The 26,701-nt window shown below is 45.6% G+C and overlaps 1 protein-coding gene across 1 annotated transcript in view; it reads left to right on the top strand.

Moving 5' to 3' along the window:
* The window catches only part of LOC120099923 (uncharacterized), a 98,760-nt gene extending 73,876 nt beyond the window's left edge, over positions 1–24,884 (top strand). Inside the window, exon 4 of the mRNA XM_063280718.1 lies at positions 23,014–24,884. The gene's annotated coding sequence lies outside the window, so the exon portion shown is untranslated. The remainder of the gene's footprint in view (positions 1–23,013) is intronic.
* The last annotated feature ends 1,817 nt before the right edge of the window (positions 24,885–26,701 follow it).

Raw genomic sequence — 26,701 nt, 5'->3', positions numbered from 1 at the left:
AGCCCGTGAGCCACATTGGATCTGCTTAGTTTCCAGACTTCCTGAAGAATCACAGGATTGGGCCCCAGTGGTAGGTAGTTTGTTTTACCCTTGCTACACGCTGCCTTCCTCTGCAGGCCACCATGTTCAACTGCTCAGCCTGCACCACACAACTCCAGAAGGTGCCATTCCTGTAGGCTACAATAAGAATGGTGTCCACTGGAACCATGCAATGGGGTGAACCGTCCTGCTGTTGCTTAAATTTTTGGATCTCTGGATAGGGATTTGGGCCTATAATACGTAATTTTTCACAAAAGCCATGTTTAAGAAAGTGAAGGAAAGCCTGTACCTCCATAGATCATCAGGGCTTGTTTCTGGCTTGGTGACATAATGATTGAGTTTTATTTTCTTCTTTGTGATTTTTTTCCCATTTTCCAATTTTTCTGCAATGAGCACATATTCTTTCTTTAATCAGAGAATGAGGGAAAGCGACAATAAATGTTACTTTAAGAAAAAAAAAAAAAGCAAACGAGGTGCCCCGAGAGTCTGGCAGGCAGGAGAGCAGAGGCGAGCGTTTACTTGTAAGAGAGAGACTGGAAGCAGGCAAGGAGAGGATTTCTAATGAGGCCAAGAGTCCAGGGAATGTGCCAGAAGGGGCTGTGATTACCATCCGAATCTAACAGCCTTCTTTAGAATCACTAAGAGCACCGTGTCCTGGGAACACAGGGAGACGTAGGACGCAGTTGGAGAGCAGGGTATGTTGCCCCAGGAGTGGGACTGAGTGCTGCTTGAAGTCTCTGCCCCCACCAGAGGAAGTGAGCCAAGCTGGGAGCAGCTTGATTAACTGCCGATCTGTGGCCAGTGAATGAAAGTTCAATTAGAATGGGGCTTGCTAATGAAATCCAAAGGCAGGAACAGGAAGCTGGCAAGAGCTGCTGTTTTCTGGAAGTATAAATCAGAACCTGAAGAGGGTGGGTGTCGGGCAGGAGTGCTGGTGAGGGAAGAGGGGGACCCCGCCACGGCTGTATCGGTGACCCCCAGGAGAGGGGTACCTGGCAAAGGCAGATTGTGTTCAGGAAAGTGAGCTAGAAACTTGTTTGGGCTTCAAGCTCATCTCTAAAAGGAGGATGCTGTACCTTCCTTGCTGTTAAGTAAACAAGGGGACTGGCATGTAGTGATTCTTCAAGCTGACCAATGCCAAGCGCTTTAAGAACTGCAGGTGGCACTGCTATGTACCCAGGCTTGTCCCCCACATTCAGTCTTCCTGAGTGCTGTGATGGTAGCATGTGCCCCAGCTGTAGCAATGTACTCTTCATGTTTACTGATGTCTGTTATCACTTGCCTCCAGAAGACAAACACTAATGCGGGTGTGTAAGTGTGTGCTGCTGCATATGTGTGTGTAGGTCATGGGTCTTGATGTCATTCCTCAGGCTCTACTCACCTTTCTTTCCCTCCCTTCCTTCTTCCCCTACCCCCTTCCCCTCCCTTCTCCGCCTTTCTTTTTCTTCTTTCTCTTAGACAGGGTCTCTCGCTGACCTGGAACAAACCAAGCAGACTAGCCTACCAAGCCCCAGGGTTGTTCATGGCTGCCTCTTCTGGGTGCTGGCTACAAGCCTGTGATACCACACCCAGGTTTTCACATGCGTATTAGAGACTGGACTCAAGTCCTCATACTTGTGTAACAAGAATTTTACTGACTGAACCAACTCCACAGGTCCAAGATAAACATTTTTATAATAACTTTATTTTCAATGTTTTATTTGGAAATGATATTAGACATAGAAAAGTTGACCAAGTGGTAGAATGCTGCCAAATGTCCTGGACCTTACTTCGGCCAATGACAACATCTTACAAAACTGTAGTTGGATTGTCAATAACAGCCAGTTGTCAAGCGCATGAAGACTACAGATCTTCACAGATCTGACAGATCTGACACAGATTTCAGTGGAGCCCTCCACACACCCCTTCCTGTCCAGGACCCCCTTCTCATTTCATCCTTATGTCTTTCTGACTTCCCCATGCGGGCTCTGTCTTTCATCTTGGAGTGCTCTTGTCTGTTATTGGTATAGGATGTTTCTCAGTCTGGGCTTGTCTGACATTTCCTCCCAATTAGCAGACATTCTACATCTGGGTGAGATTGCCTCAGATGGAGCGATGCATCTGGCTCAGAAGGCCCGACCAGGGATTTGTGATGTCGCTACATCTTTTACTAGTTTTGTATCGCTTGTCAGTTTATGAGTTATGGGGGCTCGGTAACTCATCTGAGGTCCATGAGTTTATGGCAGGGTCTTATCCTTAATCCTTGATCCTCCTGCTGTAGCCCCTGAGTGCTGGGATTGCAGATGTGCACCTCCACACTAGCTAGGTCCATAACTTTGAACTGTTCAGATTCACCGACCATACCCAATGAGTCTGAGTTCCTTTGAAGCAAAAACCCCTTACACTGTTCCATAGTTTACTGTACCCTATTTCAAGCTGCTGGGGGCACTGAGGGAGGTTAGACATGCAGGATTTATATTGAGGCTTGACATCTACATTGTGCCATTTGCCTCTGAACCAAGCTTGGAAGGTCCCTTAGGGGAGAACATAGAGCTCTGGGGCCACCAATTCAGCAGAAGCAGCATCAGAACTGAGACAGGAGGATGCCAAGTTCAAGGCCCACCTAAGCTAAAGAGTGGTTTCAAGGCCAGCCTGAGCAAGTTATTTTGAGACAAAGTCAAAGTAGGGCTAGAAATACAGCTCAGAAACAGAGTGCCTGCCCAGCTGGTAGGAGGCCATAGGCTTATTTCCCAGCACTCTCAAAAGAGAAGAAAGCAAGTAAGAACATAACAGAAATACAGTTCTCAGGTAAGGTGGGCACAGGTGTGTGAAGGCGTGGTGTGTGCTTCATGTCTTGTACAAGGCAGCTCTAGTTGGCCAGCTGTGGCCACAAATGGGGGTGGCTCCCGTATGGCCAGAATCTCAATTAGTTTGTCAAATAGGGCCCAGTACTCTGGATTCCCCTGTGAAATAAATACCCTGTTTCTTAAATATCAGTAGCTAAGTCACAAGGAGCACTTCCGATTGGCCAAATAGGGCAGTCCACTTTGTAGGAGGAGGCTCACATCTTACCACTGGGCAGACTGCAGATAACTGAGGCGGGCACTTGAATGGAGGAGGAGGAAGGAAAACTGTCTGTAAGACCGGAAGTCTTACCATGACATCCATCACATGAGGATACACCAGCTCCCCCCCCCTGCAGGGCTGGAGGTCTGCCCTGCTGAGAGCTGCAGAAGGGTGGATGCTCTGGCCACGATTGCCAGTAGCCCACCTTTCCCCTTAGTTTAACAAGCTGTTGATGTGAGCTAGGCTCATCACCACTTGGGACAAAGGGCCATCTTCTGTCCTTGCTTGCAGCTAGTATGTGATTAGATGGAAATCAATGGGATGTTCTTAGAGTATTGTATAGGCTTTCAAGGAAGTCCTCTTAACAGGGAAGAAAACATCCTTCTCTTTCCTTTCATTGGCTGCCTGGAATGTGGATGTAATGGCTAAGCACAAGCAGCCAACCTTGGACCATGTGGTGATCAGAGCTGGACATCAGGATAGCAGGAGTCTGGGTCTCCAGAGGTCACAGAGACAGCAGACCGCTCCTGGGCTTCTACAACAAGGCTTACTATTGAAGGAGGAAAAATGTAAGCTTGCTGATGAAGTCACTGATAATTTGAAGGTTTCTCTTTGCATGGATGTTGAGCCAGAAACACAAAAAGGTCATTTGGTGTGAGAGGGAAGACTGTCTATTTCCCAAGTGTGTTGTGTGCCACTAGATATCCAAGTTACCTGCTGTAATTAAGCAGATCTCATGAGTGACCCTCATAAGGACATAGGGAATCCATGTAGGCCACTTAAGTCAGTCTCTCTGGGGATCAATTCCAAAAATCTGTTCCCTGTGGTTTTAATGCTCATGAAAGTCTGTGGCCTAAAGTAAGGAATGAGGGGGTTAAGAAAGCAGGGTAGCCGTTGAAGGAATCAGAGAAAGAACTGGAAGAGCTTGAAGGGGCTCAAGACCCCATATGAACAACAATGCCAAGCAACCAGAGCTTCCAGGGACTAAGCCACTACCTAAAGACTATACATGGACTGACCCTGGACTCTGACCTCATAGGTAGCAATGAATATCCTAGTAAGAGCACCAGTGGAAGGGGAAGCCCTTGGTCCTGCTAAGACTGAACCCCCAGTGAACGTGATTGTTGGGGGGAGGGCGGCAATGGGGGGAGGATGGGGAGGGGAACACTGATAAAGAAGGGGAGAGGGAGGGGTTAGGGGGATGTTGGCCCGGAAACCGGGAAAGGGAATAACACTTGAAATGTAAATAAGAAATACTCAAGTTAATAAAAAAAAAGAAAGAAAGAAAGCAGGGTAGCCACCATTTATTTAGACTCAATTTGCCCAAAATTAACATGGAGGAATGTCATTCCCCATCACCCCTATAGGAGAAGCACAGTGGTCCTCTCTTATCTGTGGTTTTACTTTCAGCAAAGCCCCCACACACACTAAAAATACCAAATGGAACATTTCAGGAATAGTTCATAGTTTTAACTTCATGACAGTTGTAAGTAGCATAACCAAAATTTTATACCACCTCTCCTCGTCTATCCTGAGACCTTGCCTTTGTTCAGAGTATGCAATCTGCATCTGCTCCCCTCCTCTGTGTCTCTCAGTAACTATCTCAGTCTTCAGCTGGGTGTCTGGGATAGCACAGAATGTGGGCTTGGGTAACTCTACTTTTACCCAACAATGCTTAAAGATATGTCAAAGAGAAATTGTGAAGTGATTCCTTATGTGAAAAGGTAAAAGTACAGTAAGCTACATTGAGAATGAGAGAGAGATAGAGATAGAGAGAGAGAGAACACTCGTATGACCTATTAAACAATTTTAACTGCTCTGTTTTACCAGTGTTCCCTGATAGATTTTATCTTTATAGCTTGAGCGTGTTAGAACCTAGTGTCGCAGTGCTGGAATGGGTGTTTGGGTCACAGAGAAGCCCACAGGTATGGGCATTTTTCTCTGTTTGCCCAAGGGAAAGTTTAACATGTCTTTTTATTTCTCTTGAACATTTGCCAAATTTGTTCCATTTTATTCTTGTAGATTATTCTCTTCTGCCTGCCAAATAGCCTCCCCGGAATGGGTGTATTTCTTTCAATAAATATTCTCAGACCTGTAGCATCTAGGATAGAATTTCCCAAATCCATCTATTTTGATTATTTTTGTCTCCCTCTTGTTTTTTTTAATACTGCCATGCCTGAGTGTATTTCATGAGCTCTACCAAATTAATATGTTGACAGTGTTCTCTCCTGCTTAGGAAAGTGCCAGCATTTGACAGCAAAGACAGAGGCATGAATTGATGGGCTTGGGATTGTATTGAGTTCATTCTATTTTATTTTTTCAGTTATTTAATTTATAAAGTAATTTGGGGATGAGAAGATACACTGATACATATAATATCATAACCAAGTGTATTTATTACTAAATTATAAAACCACAGAAAAATCTCTAGACAAGCTGGGAGGAAAGCCATTAAGGTATTTGAGCATTCATTTAAGTCAACAAATACTCTCTGAGGATCCCTCATGCACAAGAGGGTACAGCAAAGGCCAGGCCAGTTGGCTCTCTTCTGAGACAACGGAGAGGGCACACAGTGGTTGTCAGAGCTGTGCTTTCACTACCAATATGAAGCTGTGACCGGGTGACTGCATTACATTCACTCCCCCTCCCAGCCTCAGTTTCCCCGTCTTCAGAATGAGGGTGACCATCGTTTACATGGTTGCATGACAAATGAAGTCAAGCAGGCAGACGGTGCTTGGGGAGTGGTGGCCTTGTTGCCAGACTTCTCTGAAGAACAGGGGAGTAAAAGATACATTTTTGTGGGAATCAGTAAAGGAAAAGGGAAAGAGAGAATGTGTGTTAAGGTAGGGGATATTGGTCTTCAGATTAGAATTCTCTAGAGGGGAAAAAAACAGAATATATGTATATGTTACAAAGAGGATTTCTCAGATTGATTTGCATCACTGGGGTCATGTAGTCCAACATGGCAGTTTGTAAGCTGAAAAGGCAGAGAAGCCAGTAGCTGCCTTGACCATGACAGACTTAGCAATCCCAATCCTGGCCTGAAGCCTGGAGTTCTCTGGGGGAGTCACTAATGCTGAGTCCACTCTGAAATGCAGAAGAAGCTGGAGTCTGTGTCAGCAGACCACCACCTTGTGCACCTCACTAGGATGAAGGGGCTGGCAGGAGGCATTCTCCACCTTCTTCCAACTTCCCTCCGTCTGGACCACTCGCCCATTGGAAGATGCTGCCCACGTTCTGAGCCTGACTTTCTACCCTGGCCACCGTCCCACCTATCAATAATCTCTGAAATGCCCCTCACAGACATACAGAGGTACATCTCACCAGTCCTACCCATCCCTTAATCCAGTCAAGCTGACAACCGTGACCAACCATAACACCATAATACTCCAGGAAACAGACTGAAAATTACAGAACAGTGAAGACAGATGGCCAAGACAGGGAACCGAGCCAGGGGGATGCGGAGCCTCCACTGAGGATGGGGAGGAGCTGGACTCAGAACTGAGATGACACCTCAAACAAGAGTGACAGGATGCCAGGGAAGCCTAGGCAGAGGCGGAAGCTTTGGTATGGCAGTGGAAGTGGTCCTCAGGGATCTGCAGGAGGTGCTTTGCTAAGCAAAGCAGCAGAGGCCAACACACCAGAGCAGACGTTGGATGAAGACACTGCCCTACAATCTTTTTTTCCTGATGACCTCAGACTCCAGCTTCTGCCTTTCTATAAGGGAGTGGTTATTAAAGGTAGCCTTTAATGCATCCAGCCCCTCAAGAGGATGCATGGCTCTGTTGACACTGGTGTGTGAAGAAGCCAGGGGCATACTATCCAGAGTAACTGTGTGGGAAGGAGAAGTTAGCTGCATCTCACATTGTTAAGCCCTTTAGTTACTTGATTATGAAGTGAAAGTTAGTTTTCAAGAAATGCAGGCTGTGCTAGTGCTCACCTGTAAGTCTCAGGCCAGCCTTGGCTACACAGCCAGACCCTGTCTCAAAACAAAACAAAATGGCAAAGTTGAAAGAAACAAACGAGAGGTCCCACTTAGAGCTGGACTTGATTCCCGTTGCACCCTCTCATCTCTCTCTCTCTCTCTCTCTCTCTCTCTCTCTCTCTCTCTCTCTCTCTCCCTCCCTCCCTCCCTCCCTCCCTCCCTCCCCCTCCCTCCCTCCCCCTCCCTCCCTCCCTCCCTCCCTCTCTCTCTCTCTCTCTCTCTCTCTCTCTCTCTCTCTCTCTCTCTCTCTCTCTCTCTCTGTCGGGCGCGGGTTTTCTATGGAGAATCCAGGCATCTGATACTTGCATAACACTGTACAGGACCATATGTGGTGTGGACATGGTGGGATGACTTCGTTGCTGTAGTAACTGATGACTGCCAGCGGTGCTGTGTCCTTGCTCATCCCGAGTCTTCGTTCTTGTCAGAAATTCGTTTCCTGACTCTTTTGCCCTGGATAACTTCATACCATCCTTCAGACAGTAACTCAAGGACACATTCTTCAGGCAGTCTTCCTTCCTTCCCTCTTTTCACAATATACTCAACTGTTTAAATAGCTTCCACTGGATTGTAGGCATTTATGGATCCCAGCCCACAGGCCAATTCTATGCTTCTAATCCGGATCAGAAATGAAGAAAAGTCTGATGAATAATACCCCAAGGAATTTTTCTTTTTAAGAATTTAATGGTAGCCCAAGAAGCAATGACCAACTCTACCTGTAGGTGGCACAGTCGAGCAGGCAGAGCGGAGCGGGAATTGCGACAGTTGGTTTCAGTGTCTTCCACCTTTGCTATTAAGCAAGTGGCTGGATTTTGTGGCTGGATTGAGACTTAGATTTACCAAAATGTGGTGCCACTGAGGCATAAGAAGATTAAGATACTGGCTTTAGGGTCAGAAAATCCAACTTTAAAACCAGTCTTTCCTGTTCGCCAGCTGTGAAACTTCCCGTAGCTCATTTACTTCTCTGGTCCTCAGGTTCTCCCTAGAAATGGGCATTAAAAAAAAAAATAGCACCTACCTTCGTCCAAAGACGAAAATGGAAGGGGAGCAGGCATATCTGCGCAGACCAGGATATAGAGGTCTTAGAGGAGATGGGGGAGTTAAGAAGAGTCCTGCTTGCGTCCTCGTTCTACCTGTGCAGTCTGGACGACGCAGGAGATGCACCTGGTGCTCCACGCCAGCCCTAACATCTCCCGGGTGCACCGAGAGAGGAAACAGGTTTCTGGGGTTTCAAATCTGGTTGGGGCTCCTGAAAGGAGGCCCCTGGGGTGCTACGCTCCTTGGCTTCCGCTGCCTTCCTCCTCCTGTGCTTCAAAGAAAGCTGAGGTTCACAAAGTGGCCCTTTAAATGGTTTTTATAGCGACATAAAAAACGCCAGCGGGCGGCTGGCCTCCTCCGCAGTGACCTCTGAGCTGGTGGTAAATTGCATCTCTTGGCACAGGTAGCTGTGGGCAGCAGCAGAAGGATCAATAGTGCAGCCCGTGTCTGGTGAAGGACAGAGAGTGATGGTGGGGGGCGCGTCTGGGGATTACCAGAGAGGTTCAGGCCAAGGCCCCAGAGGGGTTTGCAGGGACCAAGCCAGGACATATAAAACTCATTCATTTTTTGGAGGCTGGCAAAGGAAGCTCCCAGCCGTGGTTCCTAGGAACTCTAAGGAGACCTAGAATGTTCATGATGGGGGAAAAATGAAAATCGGATGGGGGGAGCTGTTGGAAGGGGGCACTGTTGGAAGGGGGCGCTGCAACCCCAGCCAGAGGCAGTCTTCACTCTTCCCTTTCTGTTTAGGAGCCAGGCAGGAGGATTTGGCAAACTGGGGGCTATCATAAAATTCTTCATGCCAGCGCCCTCTAACATATGACCCAAACTTTCTTCTGCCATTAAGAGCCACTTTTAGGGGGAGGAGGGGCTTGGTTTCTTCATCCATGAATGGAATTATGAGGTGACTTCCCTATGGTGTTGCCCTTAGGATCCCCTGCTATTCCTTTAGCTTGCAGACATGATTAATCAACATCAGTAATCTTTGGCAGCCAGAGTCTGGGACACTGAGCGTATAGTCCTCCATATAGACCAGCTCAAGATGGCAGTTAGGATGAAACCCACACTGCCCTTTTGCTAGCTCCAGTGCTTTAAGCAGCACGGTGAAGAACCACAGTTACTGCGCATGAGCATGCCTGGCGTTAGGGTGTTGCCACTGTATTTGCAGATAAATAAGTGTATCGTCACGACCATTAGTTAGATGAAGCTAATGTAACCTCGGACATTTCATCTGTAGAATCAAATGAACAAAACATCTCCAGATATTAGTGCACATGTCTTCCAGGTTAGGGGATCTAAGCTCAAGACTGTACTGATTAGGCAACTGGAGAGTGTGAATACAGTTTCTAGAAAGTTCCAAGACTAAATCATAAGAGATTGGGCCATGGTGTTGATGAGAATAGGGCCTTTTACATGAATTTCTCATTGTGAAGACTGAGGCGATAATCATAATACAGGCAGGTGACATAGGTGGCTTTGACTTCTACTCTGCATAGGGTTGGGAGGGGTCTTTTGTGACCTGTAGATCTCTCTAGAATAGGGAGGATGTCTAAACCATGCCATGCTCCTTCCTTTCTACTTGAATTCTAATGTTCTGTTTTCAGCATGACCTGCCATCACCACCACCAGAACACACCATGGTTTCAATGTTGATTGTCCAGCATTCATGTTTTAATCACCAAAGCTTTGTGTTAGTGCCATTTGGATGTGGGGCTCTGTGAAGGAAAAGTAGATGAAGCCATGGAGATGGATGTCCTATGATGGCCTCAGTTGCTCTTTATGGAGAGGAAGGAAGAACCAAGGTGTCAAGCTTGCTTGGTCTGACCAATGGCTGTCTTCCATCATGTTCTGATACAAGAAGAGGGCATTTGCTGGACACCAAGGCCAGATTCCCTACTCTCTAGAACTCAGAGCCAAATAAACCTCCATTCTCCACGTTACCCTGTCCCCCTCAGTTGTCAGGTGTAGTCAAAGAAGACAAACTAAGGCAGCTTAGCTGTACCTACTTCTCTGTCTCCGATGCCCATGCCTGGTCTCCCCTTCCAACCTCCCCATGGCCTGGGCTACCTGCTCATCTCTCTACTCGCACTTCATCTGTGCACCCAAAGAGAGCTTTTGGGGACGAATCATATCACTCTGGGCTTAAGACTCTCTCTTAACCTCTGAGCAGGAATGTCTGCCATGAGGTGCTCTGCAGGCTTTGGCTTGTTTGGGTCTCACTGGGGCTCCTGCCATCCTGCTGTCCCAGAAGTTACAGTGTGTGGTGTGTTCTCTGTCACTCTGCTCCTAACCAAGCACCTTTGCTGCCCAGCCTTGGGAATGATCTCTTGTCACTGGCATTGTTCTGTCAAGTCACCTCACTGGAGAGACCCCTACTGATCACCCTATAGGAAATGTGGATCCCTCTCATCCTCTGCCTCCTTATTCTGTTCTCTTCTCTTTCTGTGGTTAGTTTATCTGCCTGGGTATTCATTCATCTATGTATACCACCTGTTCTAGTTTGCTTTATCTATTGTACTAAACTCCATGGCCAAAACGATTTAGGGGAGAAAGGGTTAATCTCTTACAGTACTTCAACCCAGAGAAGCCAAGAAAGAAGCTTGAGGGAGAAACCATGGTGGAACACCACACTGTCTTGCTCTTCATGACTTGCTCAGTGTTTTCTTATATTATTACCTAGTACCACCTGTCCAGAGGTGGCACCACCCATAGTGGGCAGGACTCTCCCACATCAAATCATTAATTAATGAGAAAAATTCTACATATAGTTCCTCAGGTGAGGCTCTTCCTCCTAAGTGGATCTAGTTTGTGTCAAAATGACAAAAGCTAACTAGTACATCCCCAGAATACTTTCCCATGAGGCACTTTGGTATTCTCCTTTACTGCCACGTCCTTTGAGCTGGGGATAGTGCCCATCATAAACATTAAAAAAATTATCAATTAAATATGTGAAAACAACAACAAAACAAATCGTTATTTGAAGCCTTCCCTAGCCCTAGGCTCTGCATAGAACAGCCAACTACTGACTTATTCTTATCATTAATTAAATTTGTTCTCTCTCAATTTAATATACATGAATAACGCATGCTGATTGCTCTTACACGCCCTCCCATCCCCTTTCTTTCCTTGTTCATCCCAAGTCTACTAACCTTGCCTCCACATTCATGTTCTTTTGTTTGCTTGTGCCTCTCAAAGCCTGATCAGGGGACACTCACTTCTTTGAATGACTAAATGATGCCAAGGTTGGCAATGGCTTTGCACCAACACTAGGTGACAGTTGTGACTCAATGTTTGCCATGTTGAGATCTTATTTTGGGTGGTCCTTGACATCCATGATTAAAAAGTGTCAGAAACCAATGACAAGACAAAGCCAATCTGTAGGCATCCTGTCTAGCAAACCCTTCTCTCCCACACCACCTCACCAGCTCCAGCATGAGCAAGCTGATCTAGCAAAGATTAGCTGGGTAACAGAGGATCGACAAGGCTTGGCTAGAACAGAGTGCTGGCACTCTGGAGTATGTGGGCGTGGGGGAGTTCCTGAAAGCGCAGGCTGGCTGTGTTGGCAGAGTAGAGAGTCAGCATTTCTTAAATGCTACTGACTGGTCAGTCCTTGCATTTCCTTCTTCCAAGGCATGCGGGTGGTCAACTTGGAATTTAGCTGCCTTGGGAGGTAAATGCATCAGGGCCGAAGGCAGAATTTCCTGAGATTTCTGAAATGACTGTTGAAAACAATTACATTGAAGGTAAGCTCATAGAAGGAAGCTTGGAAGACTCAGAAAGAAAGGGAGGTGACGTCTCTTAGAGCAGGTAAAAGATGTCTGCTGGGTTAAATGTGGCACAGGAGAGATACCAGTAAATTCCCATAGCAGTGTAGGGGAAGAAAGACCCTCCATAGAGAAATGGGCACACAGCATACATGGGTGTGTCAATGCAATATTTGGAAAATATTTCTTACATTCTAAGAGGCTGGAACATCTGGTGGACATCACAGTCTGAGTTAACAATACATCCTGAGGTCATTTAAGACTCAACTGCTCTCCAATGAGTACTCAACCCCTTTTGTATAACCCACCTTTGAGAGAACTTACTGACCTTTGATTTCCCACGGAGTCAACGTTTACAACCTACGCTATTGCATAGCTACAATCTTACTTACTCTCCCATGCCCGTGACACAGAATAATCCAGGTGAGTCACTAGACAAAGCAGCAAACAGAAGTCAGAAGCAACTTCCTAAAATCTACCATAAAGACTGAAAGCACCCATTCATGGACATTGGTTGATAAACAGCGATGCTTATTGTCTGGGTCAGTTAGAGTTAGTCAGTGACTGCATCCCTTGTAAAACCCTGTCAAGTATCCCGTTCCTTCCCCCTTGTTCTATGCTGTTCAATAAATACAGAGTTAGGGACCAGACAGTCACACCACTCACATTCAAAATCAGACAGACACAGAGACACAGACAGAAACAGACAGACACAGACACAGGGACAGACACAGAAAGACACACAGACACATAAGGATAGACATGGATACAGAGACAGGCAGAGATGCATACAACAGATAAACCGAGGGTGGGAGTTACCCAGAGTGTGGAGCAGAGGATTCAAATCTGGACTTTCCTCTCTGCTAAATGATTCCAAGTGGGAGAACTTTTATTTCTTTCCTTAATGAGACTCCAATGCATTGTTGGTAACTTGGAGCTTACCACTAATGCACGTCCATAGATACGAGGCCACAGACACCTGAATTCCCAGTCTCATGTGTGTCCTGTACTATGGGGAAAGTGGCAGACAGAACCCACAGCTAATATGGATGATACGAAACTCAGGAATAATTGTTACCAAAGAACCCGTGGTCTGTGACTCAGCATCCTCCATGAGACCCCATGAAGCAGAGCTGAGGGGTGCTCTAAGAAGTGGGAATCATAATAAGTGGTAGGGCTCGGGCTGAGGACTAAGCAGATGTGTCCACATAGGCGCTCCTGGCTTTGGGACACAGAGCCACAGCCACTGTGGGTCGAGCATCCAGGGACGTCATGACAGTTTCTGGTTGGAGGAGGAGATGGGTCTGTTTCTGGGGACCTTGGCTGTCAGGTGTCCTTGAGGCACTCCCCAGCCGTTGCTTCTCTCAGACTTCCATATTCATGTAAAGAAGTCAGCCCCTGCCTAGTGATATCATAGGTGTCGCCACACCTTTTTTATGTAAACACCATTTGATAAAACGAGGTGCGGGCCTGCCATTGCATGGAGCACTTAGCTGTTAAACACTTTTGCTTTCCACTCCATTGACTTTCCCTATTTATAGCTGTTCCAGCAGAGCGGTCTATGTCATATTCATTTCCTGCCAGCTGCTGCTCTCCTCATCTCAGTGTGGAGTTGAGACCTAGTGGTACCTGCCCAAGACTGCCTGTTGCCCTGGCCTTGGCCTCTGGACCAGCGCTCAATAGTTTAAATGCAAGGGAATTCGCTTCCATCCTGGAGGTGGTCCAGAGTAGACAGTAGCCATTCTGTGATCTGGGTTTACGTGGTCAGAGGTAGTAGGTAGTATGAGTGGAGAGGAGAGAATTTAGAATTCTGAAGAGGTGTGGAAATAACGAGCCATGTAAATACTGTAATGAGGGTGGGGACAGATTAATATTAACACCGATATTAATAGTGATAGTAATGCTGGTAGTTAATCTTTATTGAGTTCCTTCCAATGCTCTGAGCAAAGCACTAAAATCTTAAATGCATTATGCATTTAACCTCATCCCAGCCCCGTGGGGTAGACTTTGAGTGGGCTGTATTGATCCGATGGGACTGTGCTCATAGGAGAAGTAAGATTGTGGCTGGTAAGTAAAAAGTAAAATGAATTATGTGAGTGACTCAGGAGAAACCACCAGCTACATCTTTTCTGTACAAAGACGAAATGAGAAGAAGGGGCAGGCAAGACCAAGGGGTGTTTTCTGTCCTTTGAATCCCTGAAAGTGGATTTCTAAGCAGTAGAACTGATGTCTAAGTAAAGGCTGAATCTGCATAAACACCACTTCTGGTTGCCCCAGTAACAGGACCCTTAGTTTAGGACAATAATATTATAATTGGAAAATGCAAATGAAGCAAACAGTAATGAGAGGAGTTTTGTGTGGCCTAGTTAGCATTGCCTTGGGGGAAAGTAGACAGTAGATGAGGGCAGACGGGGAAAACATTTGTGTTCTGCTTTAGTTACCTTGAGAGAGCTAGGCATGGCGTGTACCTCCAGCTTCTCACACAGGGTTGAGCAAAAATGGAATGGATAATAAATCACACCCTCATTGTCCACACTTCCAGGCCCTTTCTCCCATAGCCATCACCACCTGGGAAAGGATGAAGGACTGTCTTTCTGGTGATCAGTGTGTGTGACCTTGGCTTTGGTCACTGGGATCTGAGATGCATAGTATGGCCATGCAGTGGTGATCAATCTGCTATTTAGTTCTTTCTTCCCATCCTGCGAGCAGCAGACGGTTGGGTATGCCCTAAAGGAGTTCAAGGGCGCAGGGTGGGAGCTGGGAGAGCACTCTCTTGACACAACTTTAGAGACAAGGAAACTGAGGTCCAGAAAGGCTAGAGCAACATATGTGAGGCTAGACTTTAAGTGGGTCACTCACTCCAGCTCTCATCCAGCTGTTAAAGACTAATGAGACTTAAAGAGGACAAGGGATGCATGCTAGATGGATGTCTGTCACTTAGCTCTATGTCACCACGTCTAAAACAACCAGCAGAAACAACTTAAAGAAGGCTGGCGGCTTTGGGGGTGGGAGATCAGAAAAGAAGATTCCGAGAAAGACACTGAGGTAAGAGGCTCCTCACCACTGTGGCCAGCAGTACACTGCAAGGGGCTTTACAGTCCCACAGCCAAAGCTAAGTATCTACTCTCAAAGGTATTCTGAGGGAGAGGGAGGTCCTGCACTTTGAGGATGCAGGTTTGTTAGCTTGTGACCTGTGCTGTGTGACCAGTCAGGGTGTCCATGATTGCTGAGTAGCTGATGGAGCGGGGGCTTGTCATTTTGTGAGCGGACAGAGGCTGAGGGTTGTGTGTGGCCCATCGGCAGTGCCTGGGTGGGTTCTACAGGAAACACTTGTTTGGGCTGGGACTTGCAGAGCTTTGTCTGGCAGGATGGACGGAAAGGAAGACATGCCGAAGTGCTTAGGTCACGGCAGTGGGAATGTGTGTGGGAGTCCCATCATGGAAGACCGGAAAGTACAGCAGAAACCTGGGACAAAGTGCAACCTTCCAAGGCTTGTCTCAGCCCTCTTTTCACCACTCCATCCAGCCTCATAATGGTTCCACAGTCTCCCAATACAACCTGTGGGGGCCATTTCAAATTTAAACCATAAGAATTTCCCCCGAATGGTTACCGTTCTTGCCCTCCTTTGATGTTACTCTTTTATGATGTGACAATCAAGGTCCCCCCATTAAGAGGCAGAATTTATGTTCCCAGTCCTTGGAACTGGGTTGGCTGTGTATTTGATATGATATGGTAACATGATGGCTTATGCCTTAGTTAGGTTTTTATTGCTGTGAAGAGATACCATGACCACGGCAACTCTCAGGAGGGACAACATTTAATTGGGGCTGGCTTACAGTTTCAGAGGTTCAGTCCATTATCACTATGGAAGGAGCCTGGAAGTGTGCAGGCAGACATGGTGCTGCAGAAGGAGCTGAGAATTCTATATCTTAATCTGACAGCAGCCAGGAGAGACTGACTTCCGCACTGGGTGGAGCTTGAGCATAGGACCTAAAAGTGACACACTACTTTCAAGAGGGCCATACCTCCTAATATTGTCACTCTCTGTGGGCCAAACATTCAAACACATGAGTCTTTGGGGGCCAAACCTGTTCAAACCACCACAGTTCATCATTTGGGAGCACAGGCCTCAGGGACTTTGGTAGAACTCTGCCCACTTTTCTTGGAACCCTGAGCCCAGGCTAATCTGATGGAGCTGGAGGAAATATCTGGAGGTGACACAGGCTGGAGAACGAGATGCCTCAGGAAGTTCTGAGGACAGCGCCTCACTTTATACACAGGAGATCAGCAGAGATCAGCCAAGACCAACAGGACAGTCTCACCACCCCAGGAACTTAGGGACGTAAGAAATGTTTGTTTTGCATATGATCTTAATCACTTTTTTTGCTGCTGTGATAAAAAACTCGGAAGAAAGCAACTTGAAGGAGAAAGGGTTTAGTTTGACTTACAGTTTCCAGGGAATTCATTCCATGATGGTGGAGCAGGTAAATGGCAGGAGCAGGAAGCTGGACACATTGCATCTGCACTCTAAAATCAGGAGTAAACGGGGAACGGGACTGTGATTTACAGTTTTAAGGCCCACGCCTCCAGTGACTCACTTCCTCCGGCCTTGCTCCTTAGATCCCACAATCTTTCCAAAGAGTGCCGCAGTTGGTCAGACATATGAGACTATTTGGTGACATTTCACATTCAAAATACTTGAATGGTATTTTGTGACCATTGTTACCTAACATTTTGATAGCCAAAAATAGGTAATTCAAAAAAAAAGACTATGGGTACTCTGTAGTAGAAAGATGCACAGTAGAATACTGGCAGCAGAAAGACACGGCTGATTTCGCAGGTCACGTGGGCTCTCAGAATCCAAATCCCTATGGGGACTGTGGGAGAGTGAGGCTTAGGATGGAAATCTGAAACACCCTGCAGGCTCATGTTTTGAAGACCTTTCCCCCCGCTGATGATTCTATTTTCAGAGGTTCTGGAAATTTTGGGGGATGGGAGGGGCTGGAGGAGGGGAAGTCCTTGGGGATAAATGACTCCATGGCTTCCTATTCCTTTCTCAGCAACCTCTCCACCCTAGTGAGAACTTCTACCTTGGCACTCCATCCTTCCCAGAACAGTGGACAGAAACCGTGATCAAGGAGAAACCCTTCCTCTCTTAAGTGGTCCATATCAGGTGTATGCATCCTAATGATAAAAACCTAATACATTGATGGATAGTAAAGCAGGTATCAACCTAATACCAACACATTGCTCTTGGAGAAAGGAAAAAGACACCAACACTGAGTGGCTCCCTATAGAGGGAAGGTGTGGACTTGGGGAAGGTCACATAGCTGAGAACTGATAGAGAAGGATTCTCACTCAGGCCTGATGGATTCCAGTATCACTCTCTTCTTAATCCACCCTGTGCTTTCTCACTTGTCTGGATTGGTTACATTTTCACCTTGTAGTGGATAAATACCCAACCAAAGCATCTCATGGAAGGAAGCGTTTATTTTGGCTTGCAGTCTGAGGTTGCAGTCCACCACGGTGAGGAAGTCAGAAGGTAGCTGATCCCACTGCATTTGAGTCAAGAAACAGGAGAGATGAATGCTGGGGCCCAGCTTACTTTCTCCTTCTTATTCAGTCTAGAACCCCAGCCGAAATAGTGCTACCCACATTTAGGGTGGGCCTTCCTACTTTGATGAACTCAGTCAAGAAACACCCCCATCGATATGACCAGAGGTTTGTCTCCCAGGGTGCCATCTTGACAGCTGATCATGTGTTATGCTGTGGTCTTTGCTGGGTATGGGATTCCCTAGGTGAGTCAAAGACAGCTTTTGCCCACAGAGAACTGGAAGTTCATGTGATCGAACCTGTGGTGCTGTGTGGTAAGTTTGTTTGCAGTATAACATCCTCTCCGAAGAGACAGTTTTGGACTCTAATGATGATTAATGACCAATTGTTTCCAGTGACTCCCATTGACGTAAGCTTGGCTTTAAGGCGAATGAATTCATGACCACTTTTCCATTGAGTTCCGGGCATGGCTGTTCTAGAGCTATAATTGGGTTGCAATTTAGTGAGGACTGCAGGCCCTCCTCAATGTTGGTTCCTCGTCTGTCTTTGGATTAGGTAAGGATCACACTCAGTGCCGTTCCTCATTAGCCCTCATTAGCCTCAGCGCTGAGCTTGAGGCACCAGGACCTTGGCCAAGCTTGGATCTGAGCTGAACAAGGCAGATGGACTCAGAGCCACAGTGAGGTTGTGTCGTCCTGGCCAACTGCTCCATATCTATTCTTTACTTTGCATAGTCAGCCTCTGGGCTTTCATCTGGGACTCAGGACTGGAAATAGAAAAGCGTCTTTTGTATGGTTCTTCACCTCTTCCCTCCTTCCCAAAGTACTGTGCGCACATGGCAAATACTGTGTTACTTCAGGGTTCTGGTGTCTAAAAACATCTGAAGGCAGATTTCAAGTATACAAACCAAGCAAGTTCTTTCCAGGGCTCATGACCCCTGGGTCAGTGGAAACAGGTATGCTTCAGTAATGCTTTGAATCTGAATGGCTCCTAACAGAGCACATTTGTTTGCCCTTGGAGTTACTGTTTGGAAAGGTTGTAGAACCCTTAGGGGCCCAGTCTAGCGGGCCCAAGTAGGTCACTAAAACAGGGATTTGAAGGTTATACCTGTCCATTTCCGGTTCAACTTTGCTTCAAGAGCAACCTCTGTTGCACAGTCTACTGTCATGAATGCTGTCACAAGGTCCCCATGGAGATGTGCAGAATCCCCTGAAACAGTGAGCCAAAATAAAGGCTTTTTCTCTCCTAGTTGTTTCTATAGGGTATTTTAGTCACAGGGACATAAAAGTAACTCTTCCGGTTAGTTTTATTTGTTCACTTACCATAACCTAGAGTCACCAAGAAAGAAGGAATCTCAATTGAAATTTTTCTTGATGATATTGACTCGTAGCCATGTCTGCGAGAGACTGTCTTGATTGATGATTGATGTGGAAGTGTCCAGCTACTGTGGGTAGCACCATCCCTAGGCAAGTGGGCCTGAGCTATATAAGAAAGGTAGTTGAGCATTAGCCAGAGAGTGAGTCAACAAGAGGGGAGTGTCTCTCCATGGTTCCTGTCCCCCCCCACCCCCAGGTTCCTGCTTTCAGTTCCTTCCCTGGCTTTCCTCAATGACAGTTTGTTACCTGGAAATGTAAGCTAAACAAACCCTTTCCTCTCATAATTTGATTGTGGTCAAAATGTTTTATCACAATGACAGAAAAACAAGTTATAACAGTAATTAATACAATTATCATCGGAATGAGCCAGAGGCTACTAGGCCACCTGTGTAGGTCCAGCATGTAAGAAAGCAAGCTGGATAAATATAGGGACCTATTGCTCTTCATCAGATGTTAATTTGGAGGATATTTCCAAACAGAAAAGTTGGTATGTACTCTGTATTTTATGTGTGTATGTGTTTGTAGGTGCATGTGTGTGGACAGGTACATACGGAGGTCAGAGGACAATCTCAAATGGCATCCCCAGGAACCCCACCGACCTCCACTTGAGCAGGGCATCTCATTATCCTGGAGCTCACCAAGTAGGCTAGACTAGTTGGCCAGAAAGCTCTGGGGATCTTCCTGCCTCTACTGCCCACTACTTGGATTACAGGCGGAGGTCACAAAGCCCAGCATTTGTATGCAGGTTCTGGGGATTAATCTGAGGTTCTCCTGCTTACAAGACAAGCACTTCCCCATCTGAGCCACCATCTTTCCAGCCCAGCACTTACCCCACTTTTGCAGGATCCAGACCAGTGACTAGCTGTATGCTCAGACACAGTGAAAAGCCCATAGGACCAGATACCAGTGTATGAAGTAAATTTTAAGACTCTGGACCAGGGAAGACAGTGCTGACAGAGTGAAGCCACAGCTGGAAGCCATACCGAGGAAAGATACAGGAGCAGGGAGATGGGAAATTTAATAATCACATTAAAAAATTAAACACCAGGCCCCAGTGGTTGCCGCTTTCCATCCGCTGAGATTCACAACACTTGACATCCAATTATAATTGTGGGTTCCTATAAAACAGCCCATTAACTGCAACCATAAATTATTATTGCTTATGTGGAGTAGGCTGCTGGCTTAGTAGCCGATAGTGAGTATTATGGAAATTATTAACGAGCAACAATGTCTCTTGGAGTCTTGGTCTGGAGAGGGTGTACAGAGCCTGGGGAGTGGAGACAGCTGCTCTGGAGTTGGGCCTGTGCCTTCTGCTTTGGGTTCCAACCTCCTTTGTATATGACGGTGGGGATTCCTTTCTCAACCGCTCCTCAGATTTCCTAGTTGTTTTGCAGATACAGGAAGGGCAGAGCTGGAGTCAAAGGAGTGGTGTTGTTTGCTCATGCCTGCTCATGTACAAGCAACCACTGTACATTAGTATGGGCTGCTCACAGCTGGCAAAAGCTGTAACTTCTCATTTCCTCTTCATATCTCACGGGCTCGGAGATCCCATTAACCTCAGTTTATAAGTGAGAAACTGAGGCACAGAGAGGCTATTGGTAACTTCGCTATGACCAAAGGACTAAGAAATGGCAGTCTTACTTTAAACCCAGACACTGATTCTGGATTGGTATTCGTCTTCCTACAGTGCCCAACCACACACACAGGCTCGTTCACACGTGCCTGTGTACACATCTGAACAGTGAGATAGTCACAATTCAACTTCAAACTCTCCCTAAGGACAGCCCCCTCTAACACCACACTCTTGGTTGTTTATAGATCCATAGGTTGACACCTCAACATACAAACACTCATTCACACTCACGCATGCACAAAGGTGCGTTGACATAGATAGGAGCACACACACATACTTATTGTGCCTCTTTTGTCAACTGCCTCTGACTATATGGAGAAATCAAGGCTGATTCTCTCTCTCTCTCTCTACACACACACACACACACACACACACACATATATGTATATATATACATACACATACATCAATTACATATACACATAATATGCATATGATGCACACACACACACACACACACACACACACACACACACACATATATATATATATATATATATATATATATATATATATATATATATACATACATCCTGGGTTAACCATACCTGGGACAATATTTCTTAATTGTTCTCTTTTTATAAATGTAATGTATTTTCAAGCCTTGAGATAACACAGGCTAGAAGTAATAGCAAACAAAACTGGTCCTCCCCCTTTCCTTGGTTTATATTTTAGAAGGATCTTTTAGCACGCAAGCGCATACATGCGCGTGCACACACACACACACGCGCACACACACACACACACACACACACAGAAGCCCTGTTTGAAGGTTTTCTTCACTGTTCAGCAGGCTGTATTGGCAGCCCCCCTCTCTCCAGAGATCTCTTTCTTGTTTCCTGGAAGCTTATCTTTCATGGGACTTGCTCCCCTGGTGCAGTGCCCAGAATTTCTGTCAGTCTAACTCCGATCAGCTTTACAGCCTCCCAGAATTCTCCAGCCTCAGGTTCATTGCCAATATCGTTCCCCATTCCCCAGGGTCACAGAAGAGTCTTGATTTTTGTCCTTTGAGTAGCTTTGGGAGACTTACCCCCTCGAGGTAAAGTGTGCAGGCTAGACTTACCCCCTGGAAAGCAGAAGTTGTCTGGTGCTTTTGAAAGTGTTTGGCAATATTTTTCACAGCAAAGAGAATATGTTATATCTGGCTATGCCTGTAATCTCAGGACTCAAGAGGTTGAGAGTACAGGAGTCTGGAACTCAAGGCCAGACTGGGTTATGTAGTATGACCTCAAAGCAAAACAAAAGCAAGGATTGAACCGTCAACTTCTTGAGAAACACCTGCCACATCTAATGTGCTGGAGAAGTCTATGAGGCAGGAAGATGAAGAAATGGAGGCAGAGAGCCTGTGTCCATCAAACACACAGCTAAAAAGATGATAGAATCAAACTTTGAAGTCTGTAACCAAAATTCAGCTATTGAAAGACAAAGCCATTCATTTTAAACATAAATTGCATCTTGTTTTGACCCAAATAGTTCTCGCTCTTCTTTCTTCCCTCCGTCTCTCCTCCCTCCCTCCCTGTTTGCTTCCTTCCTTCCCTCCCTCCTTTCTCTTCCTTCCATCCATCCTCCTTTCCTCTGTCCCTTCATCCCTCCCTCCCTACACCTCTCCTTCCTCCTTCCTTCCTCTTTCTTCCGTCCGTCCTTTTTCCTTCTTTTCTTCCCTCTTTCCTTTTCTTTCTTTCAACACGTTCCCTTTCTATAGCCCGGGTTGACCTTACCTGGTATAAGATTTCTTAATTGCTCTCTTTTTGTAAATGCAGTAGATTTTCAAGCCTTGAGAACAAGGTCCCCTCCCCCACTTTGCCTTGGCCTGCATTTTGAAGGATTTTTTAGCACAGTGTTTTCTACCTTTGAGCACAGCCTCTTTTTAAAGTCCCCAAAAGACAGGTAGATACTGGGGAAAAAAGTAGACTGTGCCAGCCCTTACGGGGCCTTTCTGTCTTAGAACTGAGATGATGGGAGACTTGTATTTTTGTCATTTTCTTTTTCTGGATCAGGGTTTTTGGTTGCCTGTGAAGAGTAGGAAGTGCATTTCCAGAGAGTCAGCATTGCCCACAGAAGTTTCCTGCCAGGCCAAGCAGTTTCCTTTCTGGGTTTGTTCCTATAGCAGATGTTACCAGGGTTCAGACCTTCTCCAAGTGTCCTCATTAGAAACTCCTTACAGGGGGCTGGGGATTTAGCTCAGTGGTAGAGCGCTTACCTAGGAAGCGCAAAGCCCTGGGTTCGGTCCCCAGCTCCGGAAAAAAAAGAACAAAAAAAAAAAAAAAAAAAAGAAACTCCTTACAGAAATGCCTTGTCTGGGCCTGGTGATCCAATGTAACCAGTTATTACATGTTTCTGCCATCGCGTCTTCCCTATGGTGATGGACCCTGTGACCTAAAACTATGAGACGAAATCAGTTCCTCCTCCCTTAAGTTGCTTCTTATCAGATAATTGATCACAACAAGAGAAATAACTAATAACCCCACCCCCACCCATGTGAGTGTCTACACACCTCTTTAGCCTCAGTGTTTTGCTGGCTGCTTTCCCTGTCTCGGATACTGATGAGGGTCTCTCTCTCTCTATCCATTTCCATCTTCATTTCAGAGACCATCTCACCTGGAATTTATGAAGAAAGAAGAATTAACAGCATGAGCTAATGACGATAATAAAAATGCAAATTTAAATTCCCCTCTTAACAGGAAAAAGAACGAGAGGACGACAAATACTCAGAGGTATATCTGGGTAGTGGAATTGCAAGTGATTTTTATTCTCTGCAGTTTTTCTTATCTTAATTGGAGATCCATTACCTTTACCTTATATTTTTATGTTTTCATATCAAAATGTCAAACATGCAGGAAATAATGTAACAGATATCCACGTACCCATTATCAAAACCTAACACATGTTAACATTTGCCCCATTTGATGATAGATCTATTTTTTTAAGGGCACCAATTCCTTTTATAATCAAAGACTTACAGGTTTAACTACTTCTAGAAATAGTTCATTTTCTTTTAAACAGAGGGAAACCTGGAAAACCTGGCACTGGGCTGTCAGAGTGACCATGTCTTTAGACACGGTCTAAGGATGTGGTCTAAAAATATGGCCAACCTCTGCTGTTGACACACACATCAATAAGGAAGTCTGAGGTGCATTCATAGGTTCAGTGAGTAGACATGCCTACATGGGAGTATTTCAGAACTGCATAGGGCTAATCATATGTGGTGATTAAGTTCAGGTTCTGATTAAGCAGAACTGGTGTGGGCCTGGGGTCTGCATTTCTACAAGCTCTCAGGCGATGGTGAGTTGGGTACCAAGATTTCAAGGACTCTGCATTATCTTAGACAGAAGTAGGCCATCCTGGTGGTACATGTCTGGAACCCAGGCACACTGGTTAGAGTCAGCGCTGTACTAGATTTAACATTTTAAAGCAATGTTATCTTGTTCCTGGAGGAAACGATTGGCTGCTAGAGCCTTTCAGGTTTTGCTCTCAGCTTTGAGTGCCCCAATTATTATCAATTTTTGTAATTAACTCTTGGAGTAGAGTATACAGGGTAAACACTGCAATCTGTTCTCATTAGAAAAAAAAGATAAATGTTTATATCGTCTTTTCCACAGCCAGCATATCTGGAATCCGGCTGATTCAAACCATTGCTGGTTTGTAAAAAGATTTTAGTTATTGCATTGATCACACTTCACACCCGGTGTGAACGTTTGCTGTGGGTAACAATCTTCACAGCCTACCCGACTGGATTTAGAATCTGAAGGTGTCTTTGAGGGTGTTTCCAGACTCATCCCATGGACTGACAGCCCAGATGGAATGAACAGGAAAGGAGAAGGCTGGTAGGACACTCCTTCCCTCCTGCTCCCCAAGAAGCACACTGTGAACCAAATGTCTCCACCTTGAGACTCTGCCATGGTGAACCAAGTCCTCTCAGGCCAGGAGTCAAAACAGCTTCTTCTTTCCCATGATGGTTTGTCTTGGTTTTCTGCTTGGCTGGACCTGGATTGAGTAAGACTCATATCTCTGGAGGGCATTTCCTGGGGGAAGAGCTGAGGGGGAAGATGGTCTTGAAGCTCCAGTGCTGGTTGGTCCCCAGGTGAAGAGTTTTGAGATATGGGAAGCTGCTTTTGGCTGCCCACTTGCCCTCTTTGTTCTAAGTGCATCTACTCTGTTGCTGCTACTGCTGCTGTCAGAGCCTGGTTTCCTTCAGCCCTGCAGTGAGAATTGAACCAGCAGCTCTCTAGCAGGTATCCAGTTTGAAGTTCTCTGGCGTGCAGCTAGCCACTGGTGCACTACCCAGCACTCACTGTATAAAATAGTCTGACACTCCCATTGTAAATGAAACAGGCTCGTTCTCTCACTCCCGCTGCTCCTGAGAACCCTGCATATTCCTTTGTGATCTTTTCAGTTGAGTGCTCTGGTCTCAGAGATAATAAAAATGAATAAATTTGGACTTTGAGAGATCTGATAAAGTACAATTCTGCTTTTCCATTTGAATTCTGAGCTAATTGGGGGAAGAGACACACGTCTAAAACTGAAAAAAAGACTGCAGTTGCACCCTTGTGATGGCTGACTGAGTCCTGACTTTGTGAATCAGAGTTATTAATGCTTTCCCACAGTCCCTCATTTGGGACCCTGGGAAGTTCCCCTCTGTAAAGTGTGCGTTTGAGGAACACACGACCATTTACTCAGGTACTTGACTGATTTTAGATTGAGACAAGACTAGCATTTTCTGATAAATGAGCCCACCCAGGAAGGGTAGAGGGACCTACTGTGTGCTACCACACACAGGTCGAGTCTGAGGAGAAGCGTTAGGTGGCATTCTGATGGGGGAGGCATTATCTAATAGCAAGAGCTGTGGGTTTTTGTTTTAGTTAGAGTTGATGGAACCAGTGTCTCCATTCATGATTAAAAGGTAGAGGTTTCACTAATTGAGGACTAAGGAAAGTGATGGTTTGAGGACAAAAAGTAAGGGGCTGGAGAGGTACTGAGTGACTCAGAGCACTTGCTGCTTTTGGAGAGGATTTGAGCTTAGGTCCCAGGATTCACAACTCACAGTTCAGTCTCCTCCAACACCATCTCTGAGGGACAGGATGCCCTCTTCTGGCCTTTGAGGGTAACCTCACACAAGTGCACATAACACAAGTAAACGAACATACACGCATAAAAATAAATAAAAATTAAGGTAATGGCTGCATAACTACTATGGACATGTCAAATTGCAGACATCATGTTAGAATGACTCAGGTTACTGACACATTGGTCCACTGAAGGCTCCCTGAAATCTCATTTTTACAAACTGAAGATGAGAGTCTCTTTTATTTATATTTTTCATTGGGGACAAGAGGGTTTAGGTCATTATTTAACTATTGGCCATGATTTTATTCCAGTTTGTTTAATAGAGAATAGATAGAGCAAAGTAGTTCAGCCCATTGGCGTATTATATATAAATTGTGATTTCATATATAAATAATTTATAAATAGAGTCACACTATCTTATTAGTATTGACCCAGGGCTTTTAATTCTCCTTTCTCTCTCTCATCTTACCAAACTCACCATGAGAATCTGCATGTATAGGCTGGAAAATTGGTTTTGTTTTAAATGACGTGCAAAGAGACTGTGCTCTTTACAAACTTGGACTATTCTTTTTAGTAATAGGAAATGGCCTACTGCAGTAGCAAGCAGGGATGACTTTCCTCTCATCCATTGTCCGTCAAAGTTACTTTTACAGTCTAGGCAACATGAAACAATGAATCCAATTGGCCAAATGTGCCAGGTAGAATTGGTAACTTATGCATGAAGCTCAAACCAAAAACCTGTGTCTGGCAAAGAACTCTACCCATCCAAATGGGAAACATCAAATGAGTCCACCCCAAATGTTCATTCACTTAGTTCTGGGGAGAGAGAGAGAGAGAGAGAGAGAGAGAGAGAGAGAGAGAGAGAGAGAGAGAGAGAGAGAGATTTGTTGCCAGTTTCCCCAAAAGGTTAATTGCTAAACATTTGTGATTAAAAAATTAAAGGTGGTCTCCAAATATGCTTTTATTCTTTTTTTTTTTTTGGTTCTTTTTTTTTGGAGCTGGGGACTGAACCCAGGGCCTTGTGCTTCCTAGGCAAGCACTCTACCACTGAGCTAAATCCCCAACCCCAAATATGCTTTATAGAAGGGTCAAAACCTCTCTTGCCAAGAAAACCCTTCGAAGAGGCAAGGAGTCATTTTACATTTGAACCCTTTAAAAAAATCTCCATATTAAAACATTCTTGAAATTATTTTCCTTGGAGCCATGCCTG

The sequence above is a fragment of the Rattus norvegicus genome, chromosome 1, assembly GCF_036323735.1.
Source record: "Rattus norvegicus strain BN/NHsdMcwi chromosome 1, GRCr8, whole genome shotgun sequence".
Classification (NCBI taxonomy): Eukaryota; Metazoa; Chordata; class Mammalia; order Rodentia; family Muridae; genus Rattus; species Rattus norvegicus.
Note: the sequence above shows the minus strand (reverse complement) of the source record. Positions and strands in the feature narration are given on the sequence as shown.